Source organism: Pteropus medius, unplaced genomic scaffold, assembly GCF_902729225.1.
Source record: "Pteropus medius unplaced genomic scaffold, Ma_sr-lr_union100, whole genome shotgun sequence".
Lineage (NCBI taxonomy): Eukaryota > Metazoa > Chordata > Mammalia > Chiroptera > Pteropodidae > Pteropus > Pteropus medius.
This window is the reverse complement of record NW_024340849.1, coordinates 31,093,508-31,119,571: the sequence shown is the minus strand read 5'-3', so window position 1 is coordinate 31,119,571 and position 26,064 is coordinate 31,093,508. Positions and strand designations below refer to the sequence as shown.

At 35.5% G+C, this 26,064-nt stretch overlaps 1 protein-coding gene across 2 annotated transcripts in view; it reads right to left on the bottom strand.

Annotated features, from left to right (window-relative positions):
* Positions 1 to 21,473, bottom strand: part of KLHL14 (kelch like family member 14) — a 113,607-nt gene extending 92,134 nt beyond the window's left edge. The window contains exon 1 of one of the 2 annotated variants that reach the window (XM_039843783.1): positions 21,345 to 21,473. The gene's annotated coding sequence lies outside the window, so the exon portion shown is untranslated. Of the gene's footprint in view, positions 1 to 70; positions 989 to 21,344 lie in introns of those variants that run through there. The other variant, XM_039843775.1, reaches the window with a different exon arrangement.
* Positions 21,474 to 26,064: the final 4,591 nt, after the last annotated feature.

Here is a 26,064-nt window from a genome sequence, read left to right as displayed (position 1 = left end):
CCTTCCCCCGTCAACAATCCAAAAGACAGATCAAAATACACACAAGGCAGACACAAGGCCAGAAACTTACCTGCTTTCAACCAGCTGCAAAGTCAAGGCTCACTTAAGCTCCCCCCCAAAAATCATTGTCCTTCCTTTTTAAAGGTTTGCTCTCTCCTTGGGAGGGGGAAAACACCTTCTGGTTCCCAACTCCAGGCAGTCACTCTTTACAATTTATTTTGTCGTACATCATTTGATCACCATGAATTAGCAACAGCAAGAAAATGTAGGAGAGGGAGAAAAGAGAGAAAGAGAGAGGGAGAGAGAGAGGGAGAGAGAGGGAGAGAGAGAGAGGGAGCAGAGCTTTCTGCAAGAGAAGAAGAAGAAAAAATGTACGTGTGACAAATTATGCTACCAAGAAACAACACATCATTATCCTTGGGCCTGGGGCTCAGTGAGTCGTAACGAGAGTAATAGGAAATCCACGGTTGGGGAGAGAAACGGTCGTGCTTGGCCAGTAGAGAGAGACCATACAGGGGGATGGATGCTGGAGAGACTCGCAAAATTATGGCTCAAGGCTATTGTAAAAATTGTCGAGCGTAAATGACTGCGATTTCAAACATCTTTGGAAGAAAGAAGGGGAAAAAGCGAGCCCCCCTCCCTCCCTCTCCCTCTCTCTCCCTCTCTCTTCTCTCTCTCTATAAAGAACCGTCAAGTTTTAGTGCGCATTGCTAATTAGTCAATTTCTCTCTGCCTTCACAGGCTGGCGACTTCGCTGCTGAGCTGAAACTGCTAATTTCTGTGACCAGCTTTTTTCTTAGCTGTGATCTGGATGAATGAGTAGCTGTCTCACAGAGATGACAAAAATAAACTCTAATCCCCCCCAAAATTTCCACTACATCTTTCTCATGCATAGATTTATGATCTTAAGCGCTCTGTGCAATATGCAAACTTTTTTTTTGTCTGTATATATGCTCTTGTTTCCAGATTTCACTAAATTGGTATGCTGCTTTTCCCTCCCACCCCTTTCTCACCCCCCCCACACTATGAAATGCAGAAACTGTCTGATCTCAAAGTATGCCAAGATGCCACTTTACAGTGTCTTGGTATTTGGGGTGTGAGTCTGACTTGAAAGACACTAGCCCTTGCCTAAGAGGTGAGTGGCTGACTGTACAAACAGGGGTTGGGGAGAGCAGAGCTGGTAGACAGAATAGAGGACAGTCCTTTGCTTTATATGTGTTTCCCTACACTATTCAAGCTTTAAAATATGTTGGAAAACATATTTTCACTATAATTTTGTCTGGTTAAACAACCATCTCTGAACTTCTCTGTCAGCTCTTCAACAGATGAGAGTTCAGAAGTCACATTTTTTTTTTTTTATTGGGAGATTATCATAGTGTCAGATTTGTCTTTCAATTAGGAGTCTTTGATCCGCAGGAGCTAGTATCAAGGGCTAAGAAACCTAGCTACAATTTCACAACTGTAACCTTTCAACTTTGGAGCTCATCTGATAGAAAAGGACGACCACATCCAGCTCACATTTTTGACCCTGCTTAGCATGCAAACCAAACCCCAGCATGATTCCAGAATTTTAGGTGTACCAGAGATTCATGTGCATTTTTGTAGAGGACATGTTCTCTAGATTTATCTCATGATGTATTATGCCCTTACATTTATAGCCCTGCATTTTGGTTGTCAATGGGGGGTTGGAGGTGTCCAAGAAAGAAAGGGGGAAAAAAAAGCAGAAAAAGGAAGGTATGTCCTTGAATAAAATAAACGTGAAAGAAAGCTGAACATGAGTTAAATTGAGTTTTGTTTGCTATTAAATATGTGAACATGATTCATTCTAATTTATGTGTGCTCTGATTAGTAAACTTATTGAAATACACATTGGGGTGCCACTGAAAGGCTGTCTTTCTACCTTCCCCTTTGATTTCTGAGAGATGGAAAGACACCTGCTTAAGGGAGGGGGGAAACTGAAATTCTTTGGTTCAGAAATAGGGAATTCCCCATTTAGAATGGTAAACATTAACATGCATATGGGATATTTCCTCTTAAATGAAGGACTGATCTGAAGCATTTATCCCTCGCAAAGGCCCTTGTCTATTAAGATCCTAGATTATCTGAAAGTAAGACTTGTTTATTCAGATCTTGCTGAGATGCTGCATTCTCATAATTATATTTAGAATAGAAAAAACGAAATACATGGTAAAATGATAAAAAAAGAGTTTTTCATTTAGAGAGGTGGGGTGGGGGGAAGAAAACAGATTATTCATATCTTTGGGTGCTATTATTTGTTTTGATTTTTTTTCTTTTTTCAATTTTCCTTATTTAGGTCTTGAACAGAAAGATTGTGTAACTATCAATAGAATGCCTTTCTGGGATTTTGTTTCATTAGCAATTCAAGCTATCAAGTACATGGAGTGTCACCAAACTTTCATACTGCAAAGTATAATTTGTATTGTACCATTTGATATTGATCTTTTATGAGCCTTCAATGAAGTACCTGAACTAAATTTGAAGGCAAATAAGGGTATTGATTACTTAAATTATTTCCATCTTTCCATTCTATCATAGAGGAATTGAAGTAGGTTTTGTAGACTTCTAAATATCTCAGTTTTGAATTTCTGTTTGTTTGGTTTTTTTCCCCGATAGGCTGTCTTGATCAGTAATTATGATTATTGGGATCTTTGTTGCTTCTAAATAATATAAAGCTACATTTCAAAAATTTTGATCACCTGTAATTTTAATCCTTATATAACAACTAGAGTGGAAGGGGAAGTGAGGGGGCTTGCAATTCTGAAACAAGTGCTAAATGAAGTGGCTAGGTTGCTTTCTTCTGAGCTTTAAAGTTATACTATTTGAGACTGTTTAAAATTCCAGAGGAAAAAATACAAGTATAGCTATTCTGAAAGCAATTAAAAAAAGAATATTGGTAATATAAGAGATCCCTTCACAATCTGTGTGTAAACTAGCATATATATCATGTAAATTTCACACCTCCAACATCTTGCACTGGCTTTGACTGAAATTATTGTAGAACTCACAAATGATATGACACTATTTACAATAAATCCCGTTATGAAAGATTCAATTTGCAGCAATCAGTTGCTAGCTACTAAGCGATGGCAAGTATTTGAATTTTATCCTACTTCACTGTTCAACGTACAGAAATTGCATCTGTGTGTTTGATCTGTCCTGCTGAGCACTATCAGCAGCTTGCATCTCTGCCACTATTGTTTTTAAAATGACAGGAAGGACGTGACTAGTCAAGAGCATTCAGCAGGATGAATTTCACATGGCATAAGCCAGAATTGTCTTTAAAAAAAATTAAGTATGATCATGTAGTCATCTAATTCAAGCAGTCTTCCTACTTGGACAGAATTATCAAAATTATTCATCAGTGAATCTGCATTTAAACTACGTACTGTGGAAAGATTCTAAAACAGTCACCACTGAACAGTCTACTTAGAGCTGCCACTAGTTCTGAGAGGATTGGTCACCCTTCGGGGTGGCAGGGACCTGGGTGGGTCAGTGGCTCCAGTAGTTTAGAACAATCTCACTGGACTGCATAAACTCAGGATTATCTTCAGGGCAGCTCTAGAAAATGTTTTGCTGTTTAACGTGAAGGGGCAGCCACATTAAAATTTATTTTCTCCATTCTCGACTTTCCTTAAGATCAAGATTGCTTAAGATTTATGAGTTATCACCAATTTGTAAGAACATCAGAGCCTGGCCTCCCCCGTGTGTCTTTTCGTGAGTAAATACTACTTCCTGTAGCTTGACCTTTAAGATTACTATCATTGTAAAATGGATGGATAAAGAGAGAAATTATCTTATTTTACTGATGGAATAAAATTGAGTAAAGGACTTCGAAGCTCCTTCAAATCCAGAGAATGGCAAAACCCAGATAAAACTCATGTTTTAGTTTAAATCTTGGGTGGACATGGCCAAAGATATCATAAAGCCATCGATATCAAAAAAGCTTATTGAAGTTACAAAGAATCTAAAATGACAGTAAAAGATAAGAAATGGTGCTATTGACTAGTATTTTTGTCAAGAGCCAGTGGTTTACTTTTGCCCCAGGGTCAAGCCCTAACTCCATGGCAAACATTCTGGGTTCCTAGGATCTAGTTCTAGCTCTTCCGGGAAGTCTCTTGTTAGCTGTTTTCTGAACACACTCCACTTTCCTACAACCAAAGCCCATGCCCCTAAGCCCCTTGTTTCTCTACATATGGAAACCCCACCTATTTTTCAAGATCGAACTCAGATTTCTTTCTGTGTCCACTGTGAAACCTCTCCTGGCAACCTTGAGCAGAATAATAATAGTTAATACTTATTGAGTGCATTACTTGTGCGGTGACACTAGTCTAAATCCTTTAGATGTTTTGTTTTCTTAATCTTCTTCCTAATCCTATGAGTGAGTATGATAGATTGTAAAAGTGACCGCAATCTTCATCCTTCTTGGTATAAACACCTCATTGTAATGTGGTTTTGCTGCTCTTTCCCATCAAGAGCGGAGTTTATTTCCCCACCCCTCAAATGTGAGCTAACCTTGTGACTTGCTTTGACCAGCAGAAGGCCCAAAGTGACTTTGTGCCAACTCCACATCTGAGCCTCAAGAAGCCTTGTATACCCCAACCCTGTTCTTTGAACCCTGCCAGCTGCCATGTGAAAAAGCCTAGGTTAGTCTGGTGGCAGAAGAGATACCATATTGACTGGCCATTTCACAGCTAAACTTTATAGACACAATGATGAACAAAACTGTATCCTTGCCCTCAAGGGGCTAACATTCTAATGGAGGAGACAGGCGGGTATATTAGACCCAGCAAGTGAATAATTATAATGTAATAATTGTTCTAACAAGGGTATGTATAATAAACTACTGGAACAGAAAGAAACAAGCCCCTAACTTCCTTATAGAACTTATTATCTATAATACTCTTTTGACATTTATATATACTGCTTTATATGATTAGTTGCTTATTTAGAGAAGTACATTTTATGATCTCAACTAGATCATAAGCTTCTGGAGAGAAAGAGCCTGTGTCTATTTAAAGCTCCCATGGTGCATATGTCTATACCATGCAGTAGTTATTCAATAAATATATTGATGGACTATTAATGGTGAATTTTCAAATTTATCAGGATAACAGCAGAAAAAACACAGGGGTATTTAACAATAAGAGACTGTATTAGGCATTCGATCAAAGTACTGTTGTTACTCAATTTCTTGATTATGCTGATCTACTGTCTAAAAATTAACAAATCCTTATTATATTGTGAAATAAACGATTTATTGTTCACAGGACATAGGTAAGAGCTTGATGGGACCTTAGTGAGATCTTCCCTTAAATCCCTCACCTATGGCAACCATCGCTCAGCGAAGACTTCTAAAAATTTGAAGAGAGTTGTCAATTTAATGGAAATATTAATTAAACGACTAAACAGGTAGCACAGTGTCATGATTCTAAGCATGGGTTCTGGAGGCAGAACCACCTGCATTTGAATTGTAGCTCTGCCACTTTCCATCTGTGTGACCGTGAGCAACTAACCTCCCTCTCCCAGTTTCCTCATCTGAGAACGGGGATAATTATAGCACCTACCTGCTAGGATTTTATGATGCTTAAATATTTGTAAATATTTGTAAAAGTTCTTAGAACAGTACCAGATGCATAGTGAGTGCCAGGTGACCGTGAAATAAAAATAAATAAACGTGTATAGCTAGTTTATTATGTCCTCTTAGTTTTCCTTTTATTTTTCCCTTTTTGCCCATTATGTCTAGTGTTCAACAAATATTGAATGAAGGAAGGAATAAAGAAATCACTTTTCTCAGGATTGGAACAATTCATGATGCTATTCAAAAGGCACCTAGTCACTTTAATAAAAATACCACTATTTTCGACTGTTCTTTAGGTATTTTGTGTTTGATTATTTACCTATAGTTTTAAAAAACATCACTCTTTTATCTTGAGGGACATTTGGCATTTTGTGTACATGTGTTGGGTAAAGGATATTCTAAAAAAATAAGGATATTTATTATTAATGATAATTTAATGATAGGTTGCAGACTATATTCCTGACTCTGAAAAGTAGCTTTTTGGTAATAGGTCTTCATGCCAATGACCGAGATAAGAGGAATACTGTGCTTCAGCTTCTGTCTCTGGCATTACTTGTGGCTCTGGACAAATCACTTCTCCAGGTCTCAGTTTTTTCATGTTTGTAGAGAGAGAGTATTTCCTTTATTTAACTACTGTGTAGGGTTCCATCAAAGAGAGACGACTAGAATAAATATTCCCCAAAGAACAATTGGGAACTTTCCTAGAGACTTATGGAATAAGATGAAGGTTTAGGCAATAATAGAAGAAGAAGAAAAAATTCTTCTCCATCTGAAAAATGCTCAGAGGCTTGAGGCCAGAGGTATTTACCCAGTCATCTCTGTGGAAGTAGTCAGATACAAACAACAAATCAAAAACTGAAAGTATTTTGAGTATATAACAGAAATTATATTAGGTACATTCACAAATAAATTATTTTACATGCATCAAAAGTTTTTGAAGAGTTGAAGTTATGGGAAAGTATTTGTTTTACTGTAAAAATGCCATATTCTGAATGTGCATTAAAGGAAGCCATGGAACAATGCATCTTTATCATAGTTATTATTCGAATTTGCACATTATTCTAATCACCATCTCCACCCTTGAATTTTTCTTTTCTTTGTGGCAATATTTTTTTCTTTCTCTTACTAATTCTTAGAAAAGAAGATATGAATTGCTGTGTTGGAATATTCATCAACCCACTGAAAGTTTTTACAGCTAACAAAGAAATGATCTAAGTTTCTTCTCAAATACCTATATACTTAATCATTAAATTATCGTATCATTACAAGGATATGCCATCTTGGCTGATATCCCTTACAGATGACCTGTTTACACCTTAAAGTATCTATTTATTTTTTCTCTCGGCTTCTTTGATATTAGTGCAAATTTCTCTAATTTTCCATTTTCAGAACAATCTCTGTTGCTATGTCTTATCCTTTTTACCATATTTTCCTTATTCTACCCCAGTACACCCAATCTTATTTCTATTCATACTATGTTAGTTTTATAATACAATATTTCATAGTATTTCAGTGAAGTTTTCCAAATTGTTCAAGTTTTATGAACTAATATTATATATACTGTCTCTTTGGATAAATTTTGGGAGTTGTTTGGCTGAGGTGACAAATAATTTAAAAATTCTGTTGGGTATTTTATTTTACTTTTTTAAAGGCAACTGACTAAAGGATATATTTTCTCAAAATTTAATAGTAACATACAACCATTGCTAATGTAACATGCTAAATCTGAATTGGAATCTTTGCATTATGTCTTTAGATCTTATTGAGCTCAACAATAGAGTGAAACATGGGTTAAGAGAAGGACTGATTTAAGTTCTCTGTGGAGACTTAAATCCCATCTGTAAAAATATTTGGCCAGTTTTACCTCGTTATATGTGTATTAATGTTCTCTGCTTTTTAACAGTAGTCAAAGGAAACGAAATGCTTCAAGAGACAATCTTATGAACACTCTTATTGTGTAAGATGGACATATTCAGAGTTCTCATCATTAAAAAAGGCTTCCAATTGTAACTGTCTGCATAAACCTGAAATGCATGTAATATTGACACAAAACTCCACAGCATCTCTGAAATGGGTAAAATTTGTCATTTGAACCTTACATGTAAATGCTTATCTGCTCATTCAATGAAAATGTGCTGTAGATGTTTGGGGAAAAACTGAAGTATAATGATTTTAGGCGATATGTACAGTATTTAATTTTGAAGGTGAAATTTTATATGAGTATATATATTTGTTGTTCTCCAAAGTTAGTATTCCTCAGCATGGGTAGAAGTCAGTATTTGTCGTTTATTTTCTTTTGAAACTATTATTAACATTTTACTGTCTTTTTCTAAGATACAGAAGTACTTTCAAAATAAACTTTTTTTTACCTAAGAAGGGATTTAGATTTACAGAAAGATTGAGGAGATAGTACAGAAAGTTCCCCTATACCTAGCACTCAGTGTCCCTTACTATTAACATCTTACACTAGTATTGTGAATTCGTTACAATTAAAAACAATATCAATGCATTATTATTATTATTATTATTATTATTATTATTATTAAATAAACCCCATATTTTATTCAAAGTTCCTTAGTTATTACCTAGTGTCATTTTTCAAGATTCCATCTAGGACACCCCACTACATTTAGCTGTCATATTTCCTTAAGCTCTTTTTTGTTATACAATTTCTCAAACTTTATTTTTTATGACCTTGACAGTTTAAGAATATTGATCAGATAATTTGTAGAATACCTCTCAATTGAGAGTTGTCTGATGCTTTTCTCATGATCAGACTGGGGTTATTGGGTTTTGAGAGGAGGACTACAGAGGCAAAGTCCCATTTAATTACATTATATCAAGGGTACATGCAATCAACATGACAGCACTGTTGACGTTAAACTTGATCACTTGGCTGTGGTAGTGTTTGCCAGGTTTCTGCACAGGAAACGTACTCTTTTTTTTTTTTTCTTTTTTCCAAATTGTATCCCTTGGAAGAAGTCATTATTCATAATCCACATACAGAGTTATGCTCCAGTTTACTGGGGATGGAGTGTCTACCAGAGTATATGGAACTTATCTGCAAGGGAGATTTGTCTATTCTCCCCCATTTAGTTATTTAATTTTATTTATATCAGTGTGGACCCATGGGTATTTATTTCATACTTTGGGTTATAAGCCTGTACCACTTTATGCTGCTACTCAAACTGTTTTATCTTTGGCCATTGGGAGGTTTTTCATCTGGCTTTTATATTCTTTGACATACTCTCATCATTATTTTTTTTCCTTCCTTTCTTTTTTCTTTCCATATTTCCCTCCTTCTTACCTTCTTTTTTTCTTTCCACCCTTCCTTTTTTCCTTCTTTCATGGCATGACAAAATACTGTAAGCTTATCTTGTACATTTCATGCCCCAGTCCTAGAATCAACTATTTCTCCAAGGAATCTTGGTTCTATTTGTTGGAGAATGGTATTAGAAATGAAATCTGGTCATTAGGAGTGCTAGTTGCTATGATAGTGTTTCTTTTAGATCCTTTCATTTGACAGAGCATGGAAATATCTGCATATATACTAACCCTGTATGTACGCATAGCTATACACATTTCTATATGTAATCATCTGTATCTATATCAAGTTAAACATGAATTCATACTGATGTCTCCAGCTCTAATCCATACCTAAACTTTGTGTTAAATTAAGTGATTTACATGAGGGAAAAACATGAGAAGAAAGAAAAACAGGCAAAACAGTGTCTTTACATTGGGGTTGATGAAATTATAGACTATACCAAGCTCTCGCAGAATGTAAACAAGTATTGTTATAGATGAATAAACTTCATACTTTAGTAATAATTTTCAGATTTATTACGGTTATACTTCAAATGCTTTTAGTGTAACATATGGAAAATAAATACTTTGCAGTTGAAGTCCAGTATGCTTCCAATTGGACTTTTCAAAGTCCAATGTCTTTTCAATATCTGTTCAATGGAAGAGATTTCAGGAGTCTGTAACCTCAGAGAGAGATCTCAAATACAGGCCTATTGGGAGGAAGCTATAAGGAAAAGCATCTCAGCCTAGCCTGATCTTGCTTCTACAGGCCATCGATCCTACTGACTACTGGAAGTTCCAATGACAGAGGTGGTTGTAGTTCATCTAAATAGTTCGAGTCCAGTGAGACTAGGAAGAAATAACATGGGATTTAGAATAGAAAGATTTGAGGATCACCTTCGTCATTTGTTAGAGTAAATGGTAACATAAATATCCTTATGTCTGTAAACCTTAATTATCTCATAAAATGGGGTAATAATAATTTATGTAACACATTTTAGGGGCAGTGTAACAACCTACAAAGTTGATATATGTGAAAGTAATTTATAAACAGATAAAACATGCCAAAAAAGTATTATTATTTATATTGTTTTAGTGGGAGGAGATTATACCCACACAAGTAGTTGGAGGTGATACAACATGGTACTCAAGAAAGCTGACTTTAGAAAGATTGCCTGGATTAAATTTTACTGTGTAAATTTAGGTGAGAAACTTAGTTTCTGTGAGTCTCAGTTTTCTCATAGGTAAAATGGGATTCATTTATCCCATAAGCTGATTGTGAGGATTCAGTGGAAATTCAGGCCTTGTACATGGAAAATACTCAATACAGATTTTATGATCCTTAAATAATGGATTCACAAGAGAACTGAGCAAAAAATCTATCCTCATATTAACTTTCCTTGGATTTCAGTTTAATCATCTATGGAGTGGGGGATTGTGTGGTTGCTAATTTATTTTTTAGTTCTAAATCTCAAATTCTGAATTTCTATCTCCTTAAAATGCTGATTGAGACATTGGATACGGGCTCCCAGTTCATGCAGAGCCTAGGTAAATTCTCTTGAAATAAGCAGAGGAATTTGGCCTGCCAAATTTGCTATGAGGGACCGTAGAAAAATTATACCCCAATTCAGTGATCAGAGGAGGCTGTACCCTGGGAAGACTCCTTGCTTTCACTGGCCTCTTCCACGGGCTCTGGGAGGGACCTAGCAATGTGTAAAATTCCTAAAATAAGAGATTTTAATTGCAATCAATTAAGATTGATTGCTATTTATTTCTACTTTAACTTTCTCTCATGTCAGATGGTGTTGGAGAGGCCATGAACATTTCTGAGACATGGCAAAAGGGAAGCTGAATTGGAGAGTTTAGTGTAGCATGGGATAGTAGTATGCGTTTATGCATTCACAATTACTTCCACGTGGAGTTAAGTTGTCCCTAGCTGCCCCAGTGAAGGAATGACTACCAGGAATATTCTGATTTCCACTATGCTGACTCATACAGCATCAGGAAAAGAAAGTGCAGAATTGGAAGATGTATTGTGATATATCTTGAATAATGTGGGGATATTTAAGATGGTTCCCTGTACAAGAAACTTAAATCTTACAGCTCATGTATGAAAGAAACTTAGAGTTTCCCCCAATACATCATGTTATCAATACGTGCAAGTTAAGGAGCTGAAAAAAAATTTCTAAGCTATAAATAATAAAAAATAAATTTTGATGAGTCATGTTAGAAGATTAGAAAGACTAAGTGATCTATTTTTTTCACTAGAAAATGATATTACAAAATCTTTGCCATTCTGCAATTGAAGACTACGAAGTCAAAACTTCAGAGAAAATAGTATTATAGAAGTGTATAATAGATATTTAGTTAAAATAGTGTTATTTTGTGGATTTTGCAATGTTTCTAGCAGTGCTAGCTTTTTTAAATTTGCAACTTTTGGCACCAGGGTATGTGTACCTGTCCCTATATGTACCCCATATTTGCTTCTTTAAGAATCCTGTTAAGTCTGTAACAAGAAGCAATGGAAATAGATGGGTTTTTCTGGTGCTCAAAGATGCAGAATGGAATATAGATTTCTTTTTAAGTTCTTTATATTATAGGAATTTCTTCCAATGAAATGAAGAGTAGAGACTCAGAGCATTCTTTTGTTTGTGTGGCCAGCTCCCTTCCCTACTGGCCTATAAGGATTCTGTGGCTCCCAACGGCTCAATTTACTATCTGGAGCCACTTGGGCAATTAACTTGTCACCACTGGGGCCAGGAGTCTTGGACTTATTTGTTCCAGTTGTGCTGATATGTAGATGGAGTCCATTATGCATTCATCATTCATTCATTAATTTGACAAAATATTTAATGCTATGTAAAGATGACTTCTTTGCTCATATGTTTTTTTTAAAACAAATACTTTGAGATTTGTGCAATGGAAGAATTGACTCTGTATGAAAATATGATCATTTAAACACATTGTCACTTATCAATATGGTTCTGAAATCTGCAGAAACCTAGAAACTCCTGGTATCATAACTTTTAACCTAGCTTTTCTTGAAATCACACAGATCATATGATAGAAATTCACCCCAAATATCTTTATTCCAATGGCCACATGTCAGAATCTGAGGGTGTATTTGTGCTAAGTGAATCTCTGAATAAAAGTTTAATTTATTAAAGTGATTTTAAAACTGCTAAATTATTTTGGAAAATAATTTATTGTTGATCAAGACATCTGAAAAATAATTTAAATGGTCAAGTTCTCTATTCCAAGGTAGACATGGTGATTTTGTATGTGTCTATGCATGCATGCATGTACCTGAATTGCATATTTACATACATACACGTCTACATACATAGATATACACATATAGTATATGTGTACTTTGTAAAACTTAAGAATCACTTTACCCATCCTTAGAAACTATGGGCTATTAAAATATTGCTTTGGGACCTATGTAATAGCTTTAGTGGAGTAAGAAATATTGCCTGTCACCTATGACCCATGTGAATTCTACTACTTAAGAATATATACACATGATTGCTCAAAAGCTTTGTATATTTCCCAAAAGTGAGGCACCAGGTGGCAGATGCCAACATTAAGCAACTAAAAAAATGTTTTACTTTGTAAGTATTTCAGAGGGCAATATCAGTTCTCAAAATCCAAATTCTCTTATAGCTCTGCCTTGCAGCATGGAGTAAATGGAAGAAAAATACTTTAGGCAAATGGGCTTTTAGAGGCCACCTCTAGCATCCAGGCAGCCAATGGTGGCAAGTGAATCTGAGAGCAGATCAGTTAGGTGTAGTTGATCATTCTACCCTCTAACAGCTATAGATGTATTGTAGTTAGCAGATGTATGCAGATAACACCAGTCTGTTATCTATCGCAATAGCCAAGTCAGAAATTAACTGGAGGCTGTGTCTTCCAGTATCCCCTTCACATTGGATATGCTCTCCTGTTTGCTCTCCTACATACTCTACTGAAAAAGATATGCAGTTCCACTATGAGGACCCAAGGGTAGCTTAAATAATTTCTGAAGTTAGAGCTTACTGTAAGCTTTCATGCACTTACTCTGCTGAAGAAAATGAATTTACTACATGGAATCACACTCCTCCTGAAATATCCCTGGGTCTCTACAACTCACAGATATATAACAAGCAAAAGAGAACTTATAGACACTGATCTAGTAAACTATTTTCCTAAAATACCTACAGTCTTTACATATGAAACAGAAAAAAAAATCATTAAAACTATGGTTTGTCAGACAATTACTTTGTCAAATCTCAAGAAATTGCATAATAAATTGTGTACATGCATCAAACATGAACACCAAAGTTGTATAACAAGCTGTGTGTTTCCAGTTCACTTGCTCTTTCACCCAAATAGTAGCTTTTGCTTTCAAGAATAATTCTATATCTTTTTTGAAGACTTTCATAAAATATGGCTATGCATTTATCTATCAATCTAAGTAGAAATAATTGAAACACTTAATATGCACAGTAATAGTGCAACACATGAATAACTTCATTATTAATATCTATTGATTATTCACATTTTCAAATGGGCGAATGTAGCTGCTAGTATTTTTATCATGTAAATCTATATGTGTATTTTGGTTTTACCTGTTTATTGGCTAACTTACAATCCATATTATGGGCATTTTTATTGCTTTACACACTTATTTGATATGTGCATAACCAACATCAGTTTACAAACTGACTAGTGTTTACTCAGTTTGATTACTATGTTACATTTCTGAGCTTATGTTCCCTTTGGAAAATTAACTGTACACGGAAGCCCAGTAAATCTTTACTTAAAAATTCCTAACTTTAGATTGATTTCAGCAGTGAGTTTGTATTGATCTCAAAAGCTTTGCGTTCCTAACTAAAAACTAATCTTTATTTCACCCTTTAGTGACTGCAGTCATAAATATGTTCACTCCTATGAGTGCAGAGTGGATTAATGGTTATTGGAGATTGGGGTTTCCAACTGATTCTGGGAAACCTTAACCTTTGGAGGACAACATGAAGGCATTTTCCCCTTGTCAGCTATAATCCTTAGGTCCATTTTTGACATTTTACCTGAGTGTTAAAGAGGAAGCAGAGCAGGGACTGGGGAATAAAGCTCCAGAGATTCTGCTTGGCTATTAATCACTCACGGTTAGATTGACTGCTGTGCCTGATCCGGCTGCTTCCAGCCATCAGAGTCACGGAAAGGCATGGCTTTGCTGCTCCTCTCTGGAACCCCAGTTAACTCCTCCTGGGGAAGACCTTACCACCCATCTTCAAGAAGGGGCTTGCTGCATTGCTATAACTCATCTGTCATTAGATTTTCCGACTTTGCTGTACTGATGGAACAAACATTTTGGAGAGTGTGTCCAACTCATTTGCAATATCTAATTATAGAGAATAAAAGAATAAAAAAGAAACAGAACAGTTTTTTTTTTTAATCAAGGGATGATCAGTAGCATTCCAGGTAGCAGCAGATAGATGGCCGACAAATGGCAATGAAGCTGTAAAGCAATGTTTCTCAAAGGGAGGTCCTTGGTACCTCCCGAATCACAATAACCAAAGTAGGGTGCTAACTTTGAATTACCTAGGTGTCAGCAGTCTGAACATCAACAAGCATTCCAAGGAGCTTCTTATGCTCCTCAAAGTATGTATGAGACCCACAGTTGAATGTCCATGTGTTTTACCCTTTTACCACTTTCTATGGCAGAAAGTAAGAATTTTAATTTGTTTGGATGTGATCACAGCAATTACTATAAGCTAACCCAATATTCGTATTTTATTTTCTCCTTAATTATAAAACCTTAATTTTCATCTGAGCTCCTCGTTGCCCAGTTATCATTTCCCAGCCCGCCTGACAGCTAGACACAAACAGGGCTTTTGTGTGGAATATATAAAATGTTTCCATCAAAAGGTAGAAGCAAGACCTTTTTCTTCCTTTTCTTCTGTCTGCTGCCTGGAATGTGCCTATGTTAGCTGGTGCCTCAGCAGCACATCCTGGACCATGAGGACCAGACTGATACCTGGGGTTGGAAGGTACCAGCTTGAAGAGAGCTTGAAGGGGCCTGGGTCCCTGATGATTTTGTGAAATCACCACACTGTTTCTGGACTGCTTATGACTGCATCTCTTTTCTATGAGACAATAAAACCTGTGTGTTTGATCCCTTAATGGGAGAGAGGAATCACTGTAATGCATGGCTGGCTGAGATTACTAAACTAGTACAGACCTCATTTAGGATTATGGGTTAACTTCAGGCAAAATTCTCACACTTCGAATGACCCCAACTTTCCCCAAGCATTATAATGGACTGTGAGAGTGAGGGTTGTGTCTGAATGTCAGCAGTGACTTTGTTGTGTTTCTGTGGGCTCAAGAGTCAGGGGAGCGATCCTGGTCTTGCTAATAATTTCAGAAAGATATGTGCACTTCTGGCTGTTGTCATAGAAAGGTGAAAGGTGTGCAGTGGCTAGGTGGCCACAGGGTTTTAGAGAGGGCGGCAGCCCCAAAGACAGATGTGCATGCAAGAATCTAGATTGCCTGTGAAAGCAATTGATCACTTAGTGGTGCCCTCCATGCTCCATGAAGTTAACCTTTATCCGACTTAAGGCTAGGACTGTTACATATGGATGAAATGCGGTGTCTTAAAGACATTCGAAGCTTACTTAAAGTGTTCCTTTTATCTCGAGGAAGAAAAGATTGTATTTCTTTCCTTCCATTAATATTTTAATTTCTTCTGTTTCCAAATCTGATGCTATCAAGCCATTAACTTTGTATAGGGGTAGCACTTCCAATCGTTACTGTCACGACTCTTAGGAAATGTTCAAAGTAAGCAAAGTAAGACTCTCTATTTCCTTCACTGATGTTGGCTCAATTATTGAAGCCATTTATTAGAGGCTTTCCTCCAGTTTTTATTTTCTCCCTCATTCTGTTATCAACGCAGTTACAACCTTTAACATAATTACCTTTATTAGTACATTTATTAATGGGATATCTATAGGTTCACTTGTACAAATGATTTGTTATTAAATTTCACACTCCAACATCTAGTGTGATTCTGGTTATGTTAGAACAGGGAAACTCAAAGTATGGCTTCTGGGCCAGCACCAGCATCACTTGAGAACTTGTTAGAAATCTAAATTCTTGGACCCCACCCCAGATCCACTGACTCAGAAACTCTGGAGGTGGGGCCCAAGAATTTGTGGTTTTGCAAGTTTTTTAGGCAATTCTACGGCCAGTTCAAGTTTGAGAACCAATGTTTCAGAGTGAGTCTAGTCATATCATCAAATCAATTCACCAAAAATGCTTAAGGTTAATATCCCTTAATATTTTCATACAAGTGAAATTTTAGAGTGAATCCTTCATATTAGTTATTGAACACTTAATTATATTACTTTTATCTCTTCTATCTTCAGTCTACAGTTAACTGGACCAGGCAACAAGATTACTCAATTTGTGCTAAAATAGCACTAATAATAATAACAGCTTACATTGTAAAATATTTTTCAGTCTTCGAAGTGCTGACCCAGTTAAAATTTCATCTTATTATGCAATGGATTTAAATATAACATCTGAGTCAATGCAATTTATGCAGGAAAAATAATAAACACAAACTGTTGCAGGACTATGTTTTATTCTTTCCTTTGTCTTTATAACTCAGGTTCTCTAGCAGTTAAAACTTTATTTGATAAAATAAATATTACTTAATGAATGAACATCTAAATAAATAACATATAAGTGTGATTTACTAATTAATTAGGGAGGAAATCTATGATGTTTTAGGCCAGATTCATTTGGATGGAGAGAGAACTTTACGAAAAATGTTTTAATTTTTTAACTATATATTTGACACTAAGACATTTGACAAAGGTTAATACTCGCTGACTTATAGATGCGTCATAGAGATTGACTTATTGTGTTCATTTTGACAGAAAACATGAACCCCAAATAACTATTGGGTCACACTCATGAATCCAGTATTCTTTCTGTGTTATTATTAAATGATATTAGTTGGGAGAATGTAATTTTTCAAGAACATAAATATAATCTTTAGGAATTGATTTAAATGATCCTTAAATCTATTTTTTATTATACTTATAACATAAATTGGGATACTATGCTACATTAGTTTAAAATATGACTTACATAGTATTTTTTAAAAATTACATTAAAAATAAAAATTAAAAATTGTCTTAGAAAATGGGGGGAAATAAAGCAAAGAACCTCTTTCAAAAACAGCACATAGCTAAGTGTTAAGTTTATTAAAGGTATTAATCAAGTACTTTTACTAATATTTCAGGATCGTTGCTCTGACCAAACATTTCGTTGTGTGATACATATTCTTTCTTAGTTTTGAGATTTAAAAAATAACATCAGTCCTAAGACTCTAAATCTTTTTGTAAGGTTTCCAAAACAACAAATCTCAAACCACAGTGTTTCAAAGCAAACTGCTGATAGTTTGGAATATTTTCAATAAAAATAACTTAAAATTAAAATTAAATTTCAAGGAATGTGCATTAGTGGAAAAGACTAAAGCTTTGAAGTTAGTAAACTGGGCTCAAATTCCACCTCTGTAATTTACTACCTATACAGCCAAGTTGTTTACCTTGCTGGGCCTCAGTTTCTTCATCTGTAATTTGGGAGTGATAATAATACCTGCCTCACAGAGTTTTTGTTAAAATAAAAAGAACTGTTTATGTTGATTTTCCAGCCTAGAGATTGGCAAATAAAAGTCCTCGATATATAATAGCTGCTATTAGTGTGAAAGAAAATGAGAATGTACATGAAATAATTTGTAAAACATAAAAAGATGCATAGATGTTAGTTGATATATTAGTTTCCACCAGAAACAAAGTGAAACAGTTATAGTTGGGAGACTGCCTTTTTTAAGTATATACCTGGAAAATTCGAACCTGTTTGACTACATGACTTTTTTCAGTTAGCGTCCTAAAGACACACAAAATCTGAGGAAATATCAAGGTCTCCTATCAGAGACAGAAAATTTCCTTCTTACCCAATTTGCTACTAATTCGAAAGAAAGCTGCTCTTGATTCTGGTATGCTAAAAGACAGGGAACTAAACAGGCACACTCAGATAGCCTGCATATTTTTTTTAGCAACATGAATGTAACGCTGAGTTTTTAAAGAGAAAAATAAAGATGATAAAGAAAGGATGTGAGTGTCTAAAATGTGTGAGAGAAAAATAAAGATGATAAAGAAAGGGTGTGAGTGTCTAAACAACCTTGTCTTGGGTTGTTCTTAGGTAATTTCCACATCACCATCTACCACTTACCCTAAATAAACAATAATAAAATAAGGATGAACCAATATCACCCTGGAAAACAACTACCCTGTCATCCTTTAATTCATTGAATCCCAACCATTCCTGAGTACTTTACGAAGGGTCATGTACTAGGAAGATGAATTAAAACACAGTACTGCGCTAGAATAATTAAGAATCCAACACTGCAGGACATACAAGAAGGACAGATATCTGTAACAACCTGAATAATTGTTAAATATAGGGCTAAAATAAGGTGAATGAAAGTAGCCAGCGGACAAAGCACTAACTAAAACACATTCACCTTCAGGAACTTTCACACTAATACTTCCACAGTACGCATACCTTGTAAACAATACCACAGATAAACCAGTTAAAGAAGTCTTAAAGCAAGGATGTAGAACTAATAGCTCTAAGTTGTCTTATTTTTTTTGTAGTTATAAGCACAAAATACTATTTACATAGAAGAGTAGTACCTAAAATGTGGTCCATAGATCTTTGGGGGTGCCTAAAATCCTTTAGAAGTTTTGTAAGGTCAAACCTATTTTTTGTAATAAACAAATATGTTATTTGCATTTTTTTTTTATCATGTTGACATTTATAATGATGATGAAAAAGCAATTGTGGGTAAAATCGCTGGTGCCTTAGTAAGAATCAAAGCAGTGGCACCAATCTGAACTAGTAGTCGTTGTATTTTTAAATGTTATGTACTTCTAGCTTAAAAAAGTTATCAGTTTTATTTAAGAACATCTTTGATGAAACAATAAAAATATTAATTTTATTACATCTTAACCTTAAATAATATGTTTTATATTATGTGACAAAATAGGAAGTTCTGTATACCAAAGTATAATGGTTGTCTTAAGCAAAAGTTCTTGTGCAAGTGTTTGAGAGGCAAGCTATACTAGCCATTTTTTAATGGAACACACCATGACTTGAAGGAATGACTGAGAGATATTTCTGGGCTCAGATAAATGGCAGAAAATTTCCTGACAATGAACATAGTGAACCTATCACTTCAAGAAAACAACTGGTAATATTTATTGCCAAGAATAAAATTTGAGCTTTCTAGTGAAAAATAGAACTTTGGAAGATCTGTATTTACCACCAGAACTTAAACACTTATCTAATGAGATTGGTGATAGTATTAACAGATGATTTTAAAGAGTATTATATAATGATATGCATCAACATGGAAGGTTTGCATGGTTCAGTGAAATAGTATTTTCCAAATACTAACGCTTGATGATACAAAATCATACATGGGTAAAGGAATCATGAAAAATACAAGGTAGACCAATGGATTTTAATGTAGCAGAGTACAGTAAGTTAATTAATATAATTTCATATTCCATATTGCAGCTGATCCAAAGGAAACTACCACTTGTCAAGCTTTAATATAATATCAGAAAATAATATCCAAAATTATCTAAAATGGCTAGCAAAAATGCCCTCCCTTTTTAACTACATATATATTTAAATCTGGGTTTTCTTCATACACTTCTATCAGAGCAGCATATTGTAACCAGTTGAATGCAGAAGGAGACATAAGAATACAGCCTTCATCAATTGAGCCAGACATTAAAATGATTAGTAAACATATTTTTAAAATGCCACAATTCTCACTTATTTTTGTTCTGATAATATAGTTACTTTTCATAAAGTTGTGATTTATTTTAACATATAACAGGCATGTCACTTTTAAATGAATTAATACATATATTTTTGAAATGTTTTTGCCTTTTCATTCTAGTAAGGTACATATCAATAGTATAATCCATATTACTAAAACCTCTTTGGAGTACTCAATATTTTTAAAAAATTATTTATTTTAATTAGTTTCAAGTATGCAGTACCTTGGTTAGACATCTATATAGTTCGTAAAATGATCTCCCCAATTACTCCCTCCCTCCCCTGACTTTCCACCTAGCCAATGTATTAATGTTAACTGCATTCCCTATGCCGTGCTTCAATATTTTTTAAGAGTATAAAAGCTTCCGGAAGCAAAAGGTGTGAGAATTACTAGAGTAGAGTATAATAAAGCAACTGCTAGTAACATTTTGGTTTCCTAATCACACACTTTTAGAAAGATCTCAATAATCTTGGCCAACTGTCACACTTGAGCACAAAAGGACAAGGCTAAAATTATTGTGTTGAATGTCATAGGAGATCCCTGCATGTAGTGGTGGAGATCTGAAAATTCACAGGAAGTGACTCTTCCCTATAAGCAAGTTCCTTTGGTAAACTCCTTAGGGCACTTATTCTTCGAAGGCCAAAATACTTCTAGTACTGGAGCATAAGATATTTTGATTTTGTGATGCCTCAGGATGTAAAAAATGATATCAAGGAATGATTATTAAAAAACTCAATGTCAAATCATTGTAATTTGCTTTAATTTAAAAAAGTTTATAAGTACTGAATTTATGATTGCTTTTTAGAGATCTGTGTGTGTGTGTGTGTGTGTGTGTGTATTAAATATGATATCTAAAATTTACTAGCTGGGGGTATAGACATTAAAATATCGAAAGGCATCATATGGCTCTAAGGGCAATGTTTATGATATGAACTAATATAACCATTACTGAAGCTCACCTGTTACATTTTTTCTTCAACTCTAGCCATTTTATTCTTTTGTTTTTCCTCTTCCTTTCTAGTGAGGTTCTAGCTTGGTACCCTTACTGTAATTGACTCCCCCAGGCTCTGTCCATTTTTATTAAGCACCAAAATGTCAGCTAGTTAGCCAAAAGATGTTGCTGAACTCTGCATGGTGCCTTGCTCACACTCATATTTAAAGGTGTACATGAGCAAGGGAGGCCTGGTGCAGAGCCAGGAGTAAGTTGCAAGGAGTCATAAAGCGTCCCTTCCTGTCATCCCCTGCAGATGCCCAAATTGCCTCTTAGAACCAAATCCTTTCAGTTTCAGGCTGAAAACATGGGAGAAATCCAAATACTGCCAACATGGTAATAGAACATTTATACCTTACTGGGAAGGAAGAAATCCAGAATCTGTTCAGTAAGAATCTGGAAGGAGAGACTGGCAGAGGCCCTTCCTGTAGGATGCAGTGGCCAGGGACATCCACATTAGTTGACCCTGGAGTCTGTGTGGCAAGACCAGGAGGGTCAGTGCCAGCTAGACCTGAGTTTGAATCCCTGTTCCCCCACTCACTTACCAGCTGGGTGACTTGAGGCCATCCACTTAATCTCATGGAGCATCAACCTTCTCATGTAGTAAATGATCACAATTGTATCTCCCTTGCAGGGTTGAGTGAAGATTCAATAAGATCAAGTGTGTGACATACCTGGAACACAGTCGGTGTTCAATAAGTGCCTATTTTCTTTTTCTATTTTAAAAGTTTTCACACACATTTTGACATCTGTTACCTTTTGAGTGGGCAAATGGATCCATTTTTTCAGGGAAGAACTGGACATTTTCTAACTTCTTCCCCACACTCTAATGAGTTTACTTGTTTAAAATTCTTTCATAGCATCGAACACATACCATTACCAAAAGCTTTCTTTAAAAATACCAAGAGCTGGGTGTTCGTTCTATTCTCCCAGTCTTCACGGTCAGCTGTGTCTTCCAGAAATTCCAAGAAGTTAGTGAGGCTTGACCTTCCTCTTTTTCTTCTTTTCTTTTTATAAAGCACACCAGTAATCTTTAATCACACTGTGATTTTCTAAATGCCACCCAGGTTCGCTTCTGAAACAGTTTCAAACAAAGATTGAACCCACAAACACACAAACAGCTGATCTGTACTTTCTAGAGAGTACTCAGAAGCATCTCATCTTTAAAAAATTATAATTGTTTTTCTCCTTTTGTTTCCATATTCATTTCTAGAGAGGCCTTTCTTTTTGTTACAGATTTTAATAATAATTCAGGCCTGACTACAGAGAATTTTTATGTTTACTCTTTGTTGGGGTGATTAACATGCGAAGCATTTTATAACATTTTTTTTCTTTTAAAAGAAAAAAAGTGGATAGGTAAAGTGAACAAAGTTAACTTATTAGCTGCTTCTTAGGTCACCTAGCTCAACAGAGTTCAATGTTCAAAATCAGAAGATTTGGAAAGGAAGAAGATTACTAAAGAAAAAATAGGATAAAAGGAGTTCAGGACAAGAATATCAAATGCTCTAAATATTAATACAGATCATGCTGTTGACCTATCTTACTACATGCTGAAAATCAGCCATCCAATCTTTCTGCTGGAAGACGAGGACAGTTAAGAGAGTTAGAGTCTGAGAAAAATGCAAATGGACACAGGCAAGACAAAAACATGCAACAATAAACAGCCAAAAAGTCTAGAGGAAGAAATTTTATCAGAAATTTGAGTAGACCTTAGAAAAGCAAAGTTCACATCAGATTGTTTCTTTGCATTGAACACTTTTCTGCCCTACATGCTTTGATGTGATGATGATACCTGAAATTATGGTACAGAAAGAAAGAGCACCATTCAAAGGGATAGTTTTAGGATGAGCGGTGTGGCAAATTGAGCTGCAAAATAAAGACATTAATCCAAGGGATGTATAAGAAGTAAAAAATGGCCAAAGCATAGCTTAAACGAGGTGTCTATTTTTGAACTGTTTTCTTTTCTTTGTCAGAAAAAAAAAAATTCAGGATTCTTTTATTTGCTGAAATGGTATTTCCAATGGGTAGCTAGCTCTCTGTTGAGAAGCAGAGATAGCTCATCCATTTTGTGTTACATACTCCTTCTTTATTGAGCAATGATCAGATGAAAATGCTAGAACTATTTTTTGGAGTAAACTAAAGTGTATGATGCATGATAAGACAAAAGCATCAGTGGCATTCAATGTTGAAGACATAATCAACTGAACTCAGTGCCTGACCATCAGTGGTCAGACTTTTCGCATTTCCTTCTGCCTTAGATTTCTGTTTTAGAGATTTACTTCCATTACTTTTAGATCTCCAGTGCATGAAGTGGAAATCCTCTTTAAGCATTCCTCTCTATCTTTTTTTTTTCTCCCAAAACGTTGCATGCTTCCTTCACCCTGTGAGAAAGAGGTTTGACAGCTTTGAGGCGGTTTCTCCAGCAGTAGTGAGAATGTCTTTTGTTATTTGTCGAACTTCTTATAAGGGTTCTTCATCACACCCAGTGCAAAATATACTGCGAATAACCATCCATCACTTTATGTCATTGTATCAGTGCACTACTTTATTTCTTCTCCTCTAGGTAAGTGAAAATGATGATCTGACTGAGATCATAATCATTGCTGATCAGTACTTGGCCTCCTGCAAAGGTCTATGCAAGCACACAGACTTTTTGTAAGACGCCACTGAGCAGCTATCAGATGGAGCACCCTCCCCCATCACCTTCTCACTACTGGAAAACTTAATAACTTGGTATTGTTCAGCGAGTCATTCAAGCAAGTAGAGTGGAATTCTACCTGTTCCTCAAGGTAGAATATCTGCTAAGCTGCAGCAAAGACTGTTAGGCATTTGTACTTCTTTTTATGTGTAAAGAGCTCATGGTTAGATGAATGCAAACCTCGAGCAAAAGCTCTGTAACTTCCTGTGTTTGTCTGAAATCATGCACAAATTAAACCAGTGTGTGAAACAGAGCTCAACAAATATATTCCTCTTTTTCAGTGGCATTTTTAATACTATATCTATATCTATGTATATAGATATAAATATAGATATTTCTTTTTTCACCAGGGGAGAGATGGTCTGGAAACAGATCAAAAACACAAGGATCTGAAAACTTTATGAAAGTAAACTTTCATAAATTCCAGCTTCGTAAATGGTCATGTAAAGGGTTTTTTGAAACATTGGCTGTAATTTCTACTAGATGTCACAACTCAGTGAACCATTAAAAGTGAATCGGCTCACTGAACTGAACTGAACTGAACAGATGGAATTCCACCCTTGCCATGCTTGAAAGGCTCCATGAACAATACCAACTCTTCTTTTAAGTCCCCTTCTTGCTTACCTCACTAATGCAAACACATGGGGGCTCCTGGCTGGAACATGGCCCCTCAGCTCTTTGTTCTGTTGTATGGAGCTGTTGTTCAGGCAGAAGGAAAGGCAGTCCATTTTGAAACCCTCAGAACTACCACCATCGCTTTCGAAGTTCTAGTGTTATTTTCCATTTGTCTCAAATGTATGTTGGTAGTACAATGTTTTATTCTCTTTTAATTTTGCCCTGAATTACACTTCGCTTTAATCCATCCAGATATAGATGCACCTTGAAAGACTTCTTTTCTTTTTTTAATGTATAAATAGGCCTGAACAACATGGACTAGTATTATTCTCTTTGCTTGTCTTTAATTTATTATTTAATTTTCCTTTCTTTTCAGTAGGTGCAGATGAATGCCAGACTACAAGACAGAAAGTTTCAGTCCTTTCTTGGCTTCTAAAACTCTCACAGAACAGGGAAAGTAAACTAATAAAAAGGGTTATAGACATGTGTTATTTACTTGCTTACTGAGGTGTTAAAGATAGTCTTAGAGGACCGAGAGATCAAAAGGTTGTTTGTAGTGAATCCATTAAGCATTCGTTAATTAATTAATTGAACATATATTTATGAGGTATATCTAGTGCCAGGCGTTATATTGGACATTGCGTGGAATTTGAAATGAAATGAGGTTTAAGTCTCTGCTTTCAAAGGGATTGTAATTTAGGACAGATCAACTAGACATAGACAATTATACATGTGAAAATACACACCATTCAAGCGGCTTCTTGATTTCTTCTATATCCCCTCCTGCTCACCTTCATCTTTTGACTCATGACTGGTGCCATGATGAGTTGACATGCGATAAGCATGCCAACATCTTCAGTTTGGAGGTTCTGTAGACATGTTTATTTTCAAGGCTCGTGTTTTGTAAAGCTTCAAACTGATTTTCTTCTCAGAAAATCACACCATTTCTTCAAAGCATATTCTAACAAAGTTTGGAAGACAATGGATCAAAGAGAAAGCCAGAGAGCCAGTACTGGGAGTTTGGTTAGATACAAAAGGTACTGGCAGGTGGATCACTGATTAATGCCAGAGAGGTCAGCTGAGGGAGAGATTAGCAAGCAAGAAGACCAGAATCCAAGGAGATATGCATTAGGGATCAGATACTGAGGTTAGCATTCCGGAACACACAAGGTCAAGGGGTGAAAAAGAAGTTTTTGGCAACATGAGGTCATGAGTTCAGGTCAAAACTCTCAACAACAAGCGATTAGGAGCCATTCAAAAGGTCCAAATAATGGGCACAGAATATAAACAGAAAGCATGAGTTTGATGCTGAATGATTCTGTAGCTCTCAGCCCTTCATATTGGTCTGAACTAAGGCCAGAGCCAGTTACAGAGATAGGCATGTTTGTCTGAGTCAGCAAATAGACAGTTTTTAGATTAGATGAAAGATAGAGCAAAGAATTAAGTATTTTGTGCGAGCATTAAAATATAGCTGTCTGTGAATCTTGATTTCTGAGTTTATATATTCCTTAGGGATTAAATCTGTCACTTAATTTTTAGGCAGTAAAATATAGTATTGAAATTCAGTCTTCAGCACTTGTAGAGTTGATTTTGAGACCATACTATGCTACTTATTAGCTACGTGAACTTGTGTGAGGTACTTATGCTCATTAAGAGCTTCAAGTGTAAATTAAGAATGACACCTACCTTAGAGTGCAAAATATTCAACATTTAAAAATAATAGATGCAAAATTATTAGTTGTAGATTTTATTATTATCATAGTCCTCATTATTACATACCTGGATTTTTTATTTAGGAATTTTATCCTCTTCCCTTTCAGAATGCAAATATTATATTCTACAAAATTAATAGTTTGGCTATTCCCATTAATTTTTTTCCCCAGTGACTCAATCTTCTTTCAGAAAGTCTTTATTTTGTTTACTAAGTTTGATAAGCAGCAACAACAAAAGCG